Source organism: Perissodus microlepis, chromosome 20 (genome assembly GCF_051167445.1).
Source record: "Perissodus microlepis isolate ML-2025 ecotype Zambia chromosome 20, ASM5116744v1, whole genome shotgun sequence".
Classification (NCBI taxonomy): Eukaryota; Metazoa; Chordata; class Actinopteri; order Cichliformes; family Cichlidae; genus Perissodus; species Perissodus microlepis.
The window spans coordinates 12,038,925-12,048,847 of NC_140480.1; the positions used below are offsets into that span (position 1 = coordinate 12,038,925).

Below are 9,923 nucleotides of genomic sequence, written 5' to 3' on the forward strand. Positions count from 1 at the left end.
CTGTCAGTATTAGTAGGATGCATCTGCTGTGTCTTCTCGTGGATGCTCACCTACCTTGACTCGTTCCAGCCTGGTATGGATTTCCCAACACTGCGGACAGTGGCCCACGTCAGAGACGTTTAATATTGATTACATATGTCTGAATTGCTAACCCTAACCCTAGCTCAACAGACCACAATGCCCTGGACTGTCAGTATTATTACATGCTGTGAACATAAGTAGCTTTGATCACAGTTTATGTTGTAAAAGAGAAGGAATATTGGAAAAAAAGATCAACATTGTGATATTATTTCTTCCAAACTGACCAGAAACATGCTTGTCAGACTCTCACAGCAAAGGATCAGACTCACTGTGCATGACAGCTCAGGCCAATGATGTCTGTTAGATTGTCAGTTGTTTAGTGTGCTTCTGTACGGTTAGGGTCACCATCTCTATTTCAGAATAATTAATATGCGGAAAACACTAAAAGTTGATTGTCTTCCAGTATTCTAGCATAATTAAAAAACTTTGACTTTGTAAGTACATATTATTAGTCCTAATGCCAGTATGATTCTTCATAACTCCTGCTTTGAAATACTGAACTTTATTTGACTTTATTTGAAAATTTACCTGATGAAAGATAATTTACAGTGGCAGTCTGTCAGGATAATTCTGACTATAAGATCACTGTATTAATCTGAATCCTTCTGAAATGTGCTGTGGATGAATGCTGATGCAACTCACTGTGTGAAAACTGTTAATAAAACGAATCTGTGACACATGCAACACATTCACAGAGGAAGAGGACACAAAGGGAGGACACGCAGAGGCTGTGTTGAAGTCAGAAATCCAAATCTTTAGTCAAAAACAGGCGGCGGTAACAAACAGGAAGACAAGCAGTCCATCAAACAGTCTACAGGGTCAAACATACAGAGAATTCAAACAGCAGTAAAAAATAACTGGACACTGAAAAACTTAAAGCAATGTGTGACGCAATAAAAGGAAGCAGCGCAGTATATTCACTGAATTATCATCAATTACGAAAGAGAAAAACGACGATTTCTAAGGATTATTTTCTTAAATGTAGTTAGAGTGTGGCTGGTAAAGATGGAAACATACAGAATGTAAACTGTGTGAGTTTGGTGAACTTTGTTAGTAACAAATGAGGTAAAAAAACAACCCCAAAACAGACAAAACACAGAAAGAGGCTCTCAGTATTCATTAATAATTAGAAAGAAAAATTGTGGTCGTGGATTTTTACAGTCTTAGTTCCGCTCGCTGTCATCATTATAATCATCATGATCAATGGCGAGGTCCTTAGGTGGGTGGGGCTGTCTCTGGTGATGTCACCATGAAGGAACAGCATCTGGCACGTGTTGCTGAAACATCCCAGTACACTGGTGTAGTTTCCTCTCCAGCTGTTGGACATTTGACACTTGAACATTAAGGGGAAGAAGAAGAAACAGTGTTAGGTCAGGTGACCACATGGTTTCTAAAGTAACTGACAGGAAGTAACCAGGCCGTTAGAAATGGATGGCATGTGTTTAGAGTTACTGGAGTTGGGTAACTCTACTTACCAAAAGCAGAAGCACACAGATGACAGATCAGATGCTGAATGTTGCAGGAACATGCTCATGTGTGGTGGTCATTCAGTGCTGCTCCGGCAGGTTAGACAGTCCAAGACTGATATCCTGCCCATCTGAGAGTTTGAAAACACACATGCAAAGATTTATTTTGTATTACAGTCAAAGTTGGATGTTCATTTTTGTCCTTTAAAAATGTTTGTGTATTTGAAAGCACTAACATTTAAGGATGACTTGGATTGTCTCCTTTAAAGGGGAGACAAGTGTATCCACTGATCTACGTCACTTAAACTGGATGATGACTCCTCTCCCCCTCACTCAGAAACACTCCTAATATAACCAAGCAAATAAATAATATTGAAGATTTACTTACATCATTACAAAAACATCAAAAACATCTCCCTTTGATTCTATTTCTCCATTCCTGCTGAACATCAGGCAACAAATATCTCAATAAATCACAGTAAAATGTAAAGCACATATTTTCTCTGCTTTGTCTAACCTCTGCAGAGCCTCTGTCAAGAAAAACATATCTGTAAGCATAAAACAAATATACATTTCATAACACGTCACTGGACAAACCTCGGTCAGTTGATTTCCTCTGTGCAGTGCAGACGAACATCAGTCAGCAAGTCAAGGTGGTGAGATGGACTGGTGTCCTTTGTGACTCTGCTGGTTCTTCTGAGGAAACACCACCGTCTCTCCACACCGTCACCATCTGTGAGCACAAACTGCTGCTCTGCCAGCATGTAGGAAATCAGATATCACACACACAGGGGTGAAGAAACATTAGAGCTCAACTTTGGATACTTTAGATCTAAACAGATCAAAGTAGCTCTTAGTTTCAACAATCAGTGAGCAGACAAACAATGATACCATACTGATTCTGTATGAATACAATATGGTATTTTCAATACAGGTGTCAAATTAATTTATTAAAACTAATACAGATATATGTATATATATTTTTTGATAAATTAGTTTGCTAAATTATAAGAATATATATATATTTTTTTTTCATTTAACAATTGCAACTGAAAGAAATTAAATATTGAACAAAAATATATTGTCACATTCTGAGCATGCTCAGCACGCTGACAGACTTGAAGTTGCTACAGATTTTAAGAAGTGATAATTATAGGGAAAAAACTTCTCTTTTTCATCCGTTTAATCAAACATTTGATGCCTCAGCTGTCTCAGTCCTATAGCGTTCTGCAACTACAACTAACCTGAAGCTTGGATTTGGCTGCAGGTGCCCCTGTACATCCTTCTCAGCAGCACACATGTGGGTACCATTTAATCCCACTTCTTCCTGAGCTTTGCTTCATCACAAGACCAAAGGTGGCATCCCGTGTCACAGTCTTATCATCATCCAGAAGAAACATTTGAAGAAACATCATGGAGAAGAAACATTTACACGCCTCCTGGTTTTGTTTTCTGATCCTGCAAAAAGACTGAGGACAACGAAGCCCAGAGAACACGAGATACACAACATCCAACATTCAGACTCAACAGCCTCCATAAATGAAGAGCACCAGGTTGGTTCAGTTATAGTAGATATAAGCATACTTCACATTACTGGGTATGAATAATAATGAGGGGGCAAACTTTGAAGATGCAGAGCATGATGTCCCATCATCAGACTGCAAACAAACATCCACCAGGCTTCTTTGTTGCCAAAATTGATGATTCTCCTATCAGGGATCAGTAGCGTGTATTAACCTGTGGTATAAGCAGCAGTCACTGAAATATTACTGTTTCAGATAAGAAATCTAGGACATAAAAGCCAGGGTGGGAGGGATCTCTGCAAACTGACTTACCTCTGCAAGTGTGAAGCTCAACAAAAATCTGACTCTCCAGTCACAGACAAACAAAAAACTCCAGCTGGGAGATAGAAAACGCTGTCTGGGTCTTGCTGGATGTTGCTGGTCAGAGTCCACACATTAGCAGAGTGCTTCTTGGTCCCACTGACCCATGTGGACAGCGACTGTGGAGAACTGTTCTGGAAAACAGAGAAGAGAATTAAAATAACAAAAAGCCAAACAGGATTTCCACAAAGACTCTCTTGGAATCAGCAATCAAAAAATCACTGGTTCATATTTCAATTAAATATGAACAGATTCCTTAAATGTATGCAGTTCAGATCTGATTTAATTTAATTTCCTTCACACAGCACATTTGTCCAGGCTGACAGGTAAACATAGAATTAATCTCAGGTAACATGACTCATAGTAGAGATTCAGTAAGAAAGATTGCTAGCTCTAATATTATTACCACACAATCCAAGGACACACCAACAGCTCAGATTTGTAGAACTATTTAAACAAATGTCTTCTGAATATTCAATTCAGGTTCACAGTGGGAGGGTGGGGGGTGTCGTGGAATTTTTTAAATAAAGTCTGCAACACAGAAAGAGCTGTGATCAAGCTATTTATTACTGCGCCAACACACATCAAACATCACAGTTCAGTCATGTCAGCGCTGCCACAGAAGTTGTGCTCCTACTCCTTTATGCATTCCAAGGAAGAGGGAGGAAGTTACAAACTGATCCTACCACACTTCACGTGTCTCGCTATGAAACCTAACGGATCAATGGTTATGCTGTTTTGTGCCCTTGGCCTTATCAGCACCTGTAAAGGGAGTTGTTTTCTCAAACTGCTGACGCTGAAGTAAGTTCATCTAGTTTTAGAAACTTTCACTGAACAGTCTATAACAGTGTCACAACTAAGCATATGCATAAGCACTTAAATACTTTAAATGAGAATAACAGAAAATTTCTTTTACAGAGGCTAGAGCCTGTCCCAGTAGTCATAGGTAGAGCACACCTGGACAGGTCACCAGTCTGTCAGAGGACAAACACAGAGACAGACATCAGAGTAACAAATCTATTTAAAATTAATGTAAGTTTGCTGCAGCTGTATGTATGAACATGTGTTTCTGTGCTCACAGTCCACCTCTCAGGAACCTGCAGTTCATTTTTAGTCTACTTTAAACAGACCTCACAAAAGGCTGATGTGGCTGGATCAGTAGTCTGATTTAAGTACGATACCTTTGGCCAGGGATTAATCTGGTACATCGCTTCACTGCAGTCTTACGTATTTTCCCCACACCTGAATGAAAAAAATACTGATATATACAAATAACAGCTTCAGCTGATGCAGCCTGACTCAATCCTAAATGTTCAGCACACACAGAGAGACACAGAGATACCGTTTAAAGTTTAGTGTTAACATGAGTCACTGATCATTTGCAGTATTACAGAGTCTGGCAGTCTTTGCATGATGTCCACGTCACTGTAAGTTTCTAGCTGACTCTCAGGTGTGACAGGTGTGCCAGCAGGAAAGAGTAATAATAACCTGCATTCTGAGGTTTGTCATGCAGGATTAAAGGAGCCAGGCTTTGTTCACACAGCTAGGATTGTATTTTACACTGACCTTGGGTCAGTATAAGTATCATACAGTTTAAACGAAGCACTGAAACTTGCACATATTTATTATAGATGCACTGAAGCTAATCGAGATATTTGCTGTCAATCTGTGGCTGCGATTAAACACTTTACTGAAAACTTTATTAACTAGTAACTTCATCAGTCATGACAGAAGCTAATATTTCTGTGCTAACATCGTTTAAACAGTAACAGCTTTACTACAATATAAGCTAACGTTTACACTGTAACTTTAAGCTAGCACCATAAAGACGGTAAAACACGTAATAATATCTACAAATGCATCTTAAAGCTGTTATATTAGCACTCGGTGTATTACTAACATAAGCACATTAACATTACTGACACTGGCTGACTTTTAATAGTCATTCTATAAATGCTGTCTGTTTAAATGGTCTTACCTGTACACACTGCTGTATCCACCGGATTCCAGCCAGAGTGGATTCTGGATCCTCCATCTGGATGGATGAGAACAACCTTCTGAACAATCTAGCAGGAGATGGCCCATATCTATGGGACTGATTTGTGCTAATAACGCCCATTGTATGGACTGATAACATCCGAAGCGGGTGAATAAAGTCACCCAGTCGCTAGCTGTGCCATTACCCAGCATACATCACTCCCTCCATAAATGCAATAAACGATACAAAAGTATCGTTCTACCTGTTTTTCCAGGTAGTTGTTTACATTATATAATTTATTGTGTTCAGTATACGTCACTACAATGTGATTTCGGAAATATATAAATATACGGACAACAGGCTCTTCCGCGGCAATCTCTTGTCGTCAATAAGCAACGTTAAGGGAGCTCTATAGTATTCAATGAGAGGACCCTGCATGTCAATAAGTGAAGCAGAGGGAGCCTGACCATGCGTCACACGTTTGACGAGTTGGGAGTGAGAACGTGTTGGTTGGTAAAATGTTTAGGATGAGATGGAGATATAACACTCATGCACCCTGAAAATTATGAAGGTCTAAATATGTATCAAAGGGACTCACTGAACATCAGTGGATTTCTATGGGGCAAACGTACTTAAAGCAGCCACTGTGACCATTGCTGCAGAGCAAAATGAAGAATACTGATGGGGACTATGAGGGTTTGTAGTTAAATTCCTGCTCTTACCGGATCAGTGAGTGTCTGTTTCAAGACTATTAACATACTTCTACATCACTATGGAACACCAGCATTTCTGCAGAGGACAGAACCACCTGCTTTAAACTACCATGATGCTCTGTGCTATGTTGTCATGGCAATATGAATTCAAATAAATACATAAGTCAAAAAATGCACATTTGAAGGAGGACAAGAAGACAGGCAACTGGAAGAGCTTTTGAAACAGGAAAACTTTTTTGGATTTCTCTTAATTTACCTGGAAATTTTGCTAATACAAGTCAAGGAGGAAACAAGGAGGCAGGTTGGATTATATTTGAGGACAGGACGCATGAAGGAGAAGCATGAGGAGAGAGAAAACAGCAGAGCGACGGTGAAAAGCTAATCATGGATCAAGTCGAAGAAGCAAGCATCAAAACTGTGAGTAAACATAACACACAAAAAGTTAAAAATGACTGTGCTGATTAAGGAAACATTACATTTGGTTAGTTTGGGGTCTCGAGCTTCAGGTTTGTGGGTTCAGTTGCTCTCAAAATTGAGGAAAGACAAAAAATGTTTCTTTTGAAAGGTTGTTGGAGGATTCTTACTGTAAGAAATATCTGGGTGTGCATCTGCTTTTATTTAAAAAAAAAAAAAAAAGTTGAATTTTTTCACATTGAAAAGGGAAAATTGGAGGATCAGGACAATAACGTGGCCAAATTTACTGTTTCCTTAATCAGAACAATAATTTTGATCTGAACTAGAAATGTGTAAATGGGTTATTTTCTTTCTTCTCTACTGATCACTGTGTTACATGTTTAGTTACTTGTCAGTCTACATGATTAATGGTACTTTTAAAAAATGCAGTTTATTCATAATTTTGTAGAAAAAGGCTCTGCACCTGTGAAAAACAAATCCAAACCCCCAAAATCACTGTAGATCAGAGTAGCTAAGCTCTGGTTAACTGCAATTATATTACAGGAGATTAAAAATATTAAGATGATTGAAAGAAACAAAGATTGCTTTAAGGTCTGAAGATTTGACTTTCTTATTGAAAGAGACGAAAACTAATCCATGTGTGACACTGAGGAAATAACTGAACGCTAAAAAGATGTGGAGGTCCAAATGTTTTATAAAAATGGGCAAACTTGATTTAATGACATTAGAAAGAAAAAATGGGATGTTTAAAAAGGTAATAAATAAAAACGATTTTTATATTACTTGAAAAAATGATGTTGGTTAGTGCAGCTGTATTTGGAAAAGCTACTGGGTCACTAGTAAGATGAGATTTAATGTGATAAACTGAGGATAGGTAATATAATCTGCACACTCGCTATTATTGTTGTAATCCACACACCACCATTATTGTTGCATCCATACACCAGCTAATGTTTTATCAAACATTAATCATAATTGGTGATCAATGCAAGTTTTAAGCAATTATATTTATTTGGATTCAAAACCAATTTACAAAATATAAAAAAGAATCTTGTTTTTTTTAAGATAAAAAGACGTTTCTAACTGACTTCAGTTAGCTGAGCTGTAGAGGAGATTGATGAGCACGCAATAAAGTGAACTTGTTAGGGAGAGTTTGCAATCAACTCAAATTTTGATGATAGACACAGATAAAAATGAGCGTTTTTTTAGACACTGATGTGTGGACCGATCACATGGTTATAAACCAGGTGAAAATTGACTTCAAACTTTTGAGCTGTGGTGTAGATTGATTACAATGATAGCGTATAGTTATCTATTACAGAAGAATATATAGAAGTATGAGGACAGAGAGACACTGTTAAAAGGTTATGAGCTGTCTTGATGCAGAGAAAGTGGAGTTTGTCATCCTGGAGCTGTTGCCAAGATTGAACGATGCTCTGGCTCTGTGGTCAAGTTCAGACATAGGCTTTAAGCAACCATGAGCCACTGATAAGCGTGATAGATTAATAAGCATGTATAAAGTGGACTTGTTAAACAGCTCTCATAGGAGAAAGTCAATGAGCACGCAATAAAGTGGACTTGTTAGGGACAGTTTACCATCAGCCTTGATAAAGTTTAACTTCATTTGTATTGAAAGACAGACTTTAAAGAAGATTCTTATTTGAAACTGGTGATAAAATCCAGGTCAGATACAGTTACATACAAGCATACAGTACACACTACTGCTCAAAGGTCAGAGGTCAGTTAGAAAAGACCCTGATTTTAATAGAAAATTGGCTTTAATGTAACATCACATGAAGTTTATCAGTAATGTTTCACAGCTTTAATCAAATCCTTCATCATCCATAAGTTGTGATGGAAAAATGTCTGCAAGCGTGCAGGAGCCCATTTTTAGAGACAATCATTCCTGTGTTATAATGCTCATTGAAGTTTATCAGGTCAGACGACCAACAGATGATAAGAAATATAATCTTACTAATTATTAGTTGAAAAGTACTTTGCTAAGCAAAATTCAATGAGGTTAGGCTGGAGATTGAGACGTTAACATAAAAGGGTCAGTTGGTGATGCATGAAAAAAAAAAATTTCTTCTGAAAATCTATTGGAGAATTCTGATTGTAAGAAATGAAAAATATTAAAACAGTGAAACTGTTAAAAAAAAGTGAAGGTTTTGTGCAGCTGGGTGTTGCAGCCCCTTTAGAGGAAAATGGAAACTTGGTTTCATGAGGTTAAAAACAAACACTGGGATGATCCAGACACATTTATTGTTTCTTTAATCACCACAATAGTTTCAGTTTGTGCTAAAATCTCTTAAAAAGCTGTTTTGAGTGATAAGTTTGGCTTTAATGTGTTAAGCTTGCATTAGATAAGACAATGTACCACTGAACACAGGAGGGATTATTGCTGAAAATGGGTCTCTGAACACCTCTGTAGATATTCTATTAAAAATCATTCATGGTTTGTGATCAGTGTTAATATTAAGCATTTATATGATTATTTTTGATAAATTGCTGTGATTCAATCTGAAACCAAATTTGAGTCTATTCTGAAAACAAGACATTTCTAATTCACCTCAGACTTTTGAGCTGTAGTCTACATTGTAATGATAGTGTATGGTTATTGATTAGAGCAGATGATATGAGGCTATCAGGAGAGACTGTTAAAAAGTTATGAGCTGTCTTGATGCAGAGAAAGTGGAGTTTGTCATCCTGGAGCTGTTGCCAAGATTGAACGATGCTCTGGCTCTGTGGTCAAGTTCAGACATAGGCTTTAAGCAACCATGAGCCACTGATAAGCGTGATAGATTAATAAGCATGTATAAAGTGGACTTGTTAAACAGCTCTGATAGGAGAAAGTCAATGAGCACGCAATAAAGTGGACTTGTTAGGGACAGTTTACCATCAGCCTTGATAAAGTTTAACTTCATTTGTATTGAAAGACAGACTTTAAAGAAGATTCTTATTTGAAACTGGTGATAAAATCCAGGTCAGATACAGTTACATACAAGCATACAGTACACACTACTGCTCAAAGGTCAGAGGTCAGTTAGAAAAGACCCTGATTTTAATAGAAAATTGGCTTTAATGTAACATCACATGAAGTTTATCAGTAATGTTTCACAGCTTTAATCAAATCCTTCATCATCCATAAGTTGTGATGGAAAAATGTCTGCAAGCGTGCAGGAGCCCATTTTTAGAGACAATCATTCCTGTGTTATAATGCTCATTGAAGTTTATCAGGTCAGACGACCAACAGATGATAAGAAATATAATCTTACTAATTATTAGTTGAAAAGTACTTTGCTAAGCAAAATTCAATGAGGTTAGGCTGGAGATTGAGACGTTAACATAAAAGGGTCAGTTGGTGATGCATGAAAAAAAAAAATTTCTT

General features: G+C 37.6%; 1 long non-coding RNA gene across 5 annotated transcripts; it reads right to left on the minus strand.

Annotated features, from left to right (window-relative positions):
• Positions 1-794: 794 nt before the first annotated feature.
• On the minus strand, positions 795-6,723 carry LOC146364189 (uncharacterized). Of its 5 annotated transcripts, none has more exons than XR_014799054.1 (5): positions 2,792-6,723; positions 2,145-2,301; positions 1,784-1,892; positions 1,557-1,678; positions 795-1,414 (listed from the first exon to the last, which is right to left on the minus strand). It is a non-coding gene; the product is annotated as an uncharacterized LOC146364189 (long non-coding RNA). The 5 variants fall into 5 exon arrangements; XR_014799055.1 differs by having other exon boundaries at positions 798-1,414; positions 1,557-1,892; positions 2,792-3,016; positions 3,171-6,262; XR_014799053.1 differs by having other exon boundaries at positions 799-1,414; positions 1,557-1,892; positions 2,792-3,564; positions 5,409-6,249.
• Between the last annotated feature and the right edge of the window lie 3,200 nt (positions 6,724-9,923).